Source organism: Petaurus breviceps, unplaced genomic scaffold (genome assembly GCF_028583685.1).
Source record: "Petaurus breviceps papuanus isolate PSGF00001 unplaced genomic scaffold, PetGlider_PUasm1.0 91133, whole genome shotgun sequence".
Lineage (NCBI taxonomy): Eukaryota > Metazoa > Chordata > Mammalia > Diprotodontia > Petauridae > Petaurus > Petaurus breviceps.
In genome coordinates this window covers 79127691-79129987 of record NW_027187419.1, presented here as the reverse complement: position 1 = coordinate 79129987, position 2297 = coordinate 79127691, and positions in this window count along the sequence as shown.

Genomic DNA, 2297 nt, shown 5'->3' with positions numbered 1-2297 from the left:
AAGAAATTATCATGTTTTGCAGATGACAGGATTATATCTAGGATTAAACCCTAGATATAAAACTAAAAATTAATTAAATAATTAATAACTTTGGTAAAGAAGTAGGATATAAACAACAAAACCCAGAAGAAAGAGAATAAAATAAACTCCATTCAAAATAGATATAATATATCCAAAAGCCCACTTACCAACAACACACAAAAGAATTGTGTGAATACAATTACAAAACTTTCTACAAGACTCAGATAATTGGAGAGCTATTAATCTCTCATTATTGAAAGCTTCTAATGTGTATAATAAAATGACAATACTACCTCAATTAATTTATAGATTGGGTCACATCAGCAAAATTATCAAGGGGTTACTTTGTAGAATAAGACAAATTAATAACAAAATTCATCTATAAGAGAAATAAAAGATGAAGAATTTCAATGGAAAAATAGGAAAAAAAAATGAGAATTATGGGTGGCCTAACAATACTAGATTACACACTATGGTTACAAACAATAACCATCAGAAAATTATGAGTAACAAATGAGATAAATCACATACAGCTCTTTGCAAGCTAGCTGTCTTTATTATTATTATTATTACTGGTACTAGTATCATCATGAGCAAAATGATTTAAAAAAAAACATGGCAGAAGAGCAGAAGAAACTGAGCATAGTAACAATGTCTGAATGCTCCAAATACCAAATAGTAGGATAAAGGACTCACTATTCAATGAAAACTAAAATTTGGAAAATTGAAGAGCTATCTGGGAGAAATTAGGGATGGACAAAAATTTCACATCACATAATACAATAAGTCATAAATTGACTTATTAACTATGTATAAAAATCATATTACAAACAATTTAGAGGAGAAGAGAAGGAGACAGCTTTTGCCAATAGGAGAGAGATTGAGTTCTTGATGAAACATGGGATAAAGATGATCAAAAGATAAAATGGATTAGTTTTGATTACATAAAGTTAAAATGAAATTATGAAAACAAAATCAATACAGTTAGAATTAGAAGGGGGGAAAATAATTGGGAGAAACCCTTTGTACAAAATTTCTCTGATGCCCAAGGTATATAGGGAATTTATACAAATCTATAAGAACCAGAGCCTTTCAGGCAGTTCTCATAATAATAAATAAAAGCTGTTAAAAATAGGAAAAATGCTTAAAATGGTAAAGATAAAAGAAAAGTAAATTTAGCAATGATCAGGTTTTACCTGATAATCATCAAATTGGAAAAGATGACAAAAATGGAAACTAACAATTACTGAAGGGTTCACTAAAGGTTAGGTGCAGTATGCACATCAGTGAACCAAAGTTAAGACTTGGTCAAACCATCCTGAAAAGAATTTGGAACTGTACCCCTAAAGTCTTTGGTCCAGATTATTGCAGGCCAAAGAGATCAAAGAAAGTATCAAATAGGTACCCATCAATTGGGGAATGACTGAACAATTATAATGGATGAATATTACTGTGCTGTGAAAAAAGGAAAAAAAAAGGAAGATTTACATAAATTGGTATATTGAGCAGAACCAGGATAACAATTTGTACAATGACTACAAATCGTAAAGGGAAGCAACTTTGAAGGATTTAAGACCTCTGATAAATGACCAATCACAACTGAATACTTTAGATGAAGTTTATTTACAATGTATGACCTGATGGAAAAGATAGGCTTTAGATGAAGAATGAGACTTGCATTTTCACATGTATCTAATGAATGGATTTGTTTTGTTAAATCCCACTTATTTATTACTGAGAAAACTTATTTTAAGAAGAGAATTATGGGATGGGGGGGGTAACAAAGCAGAAGAGGAAGAAAAAGAAGAGAGCCAATGAAACATTTTAAAAATACACAGAAAAAAGCAGAAGGCATTTCTGAAAGGAACACTGACAAATAGGCAGTGTTGGTTCTACCATGGTAGACATAACATGTACTTTAAAAGTACCAAACTATACATAATAGAGATTTACTATTCCACACAATCTTTCCCTTTCATCACATCTTCTTTGTATATGGAAATGTTCATGTTATAATAGAATAGAGACTGGCATTGCAATTCCATTGCCATAGGGAGTCACCAGGCAAGGAAAGACCTCTACCAATGCAGGTCCTTATCTTTACTACAAGTTGTTTTCTCAGAGAGTTTTCTAGAACAGTGAAAGGTTGAGTGACTTGTCCATTGTCAAATAGCCAGGCTAACAGATAGAAAATGAACCCACTTCTTTAAGGTTTCAAAATTATCTCTCTTTCTACTGTGAATCATGAAAGTTCATGATTAAAAAAATGAAAATAA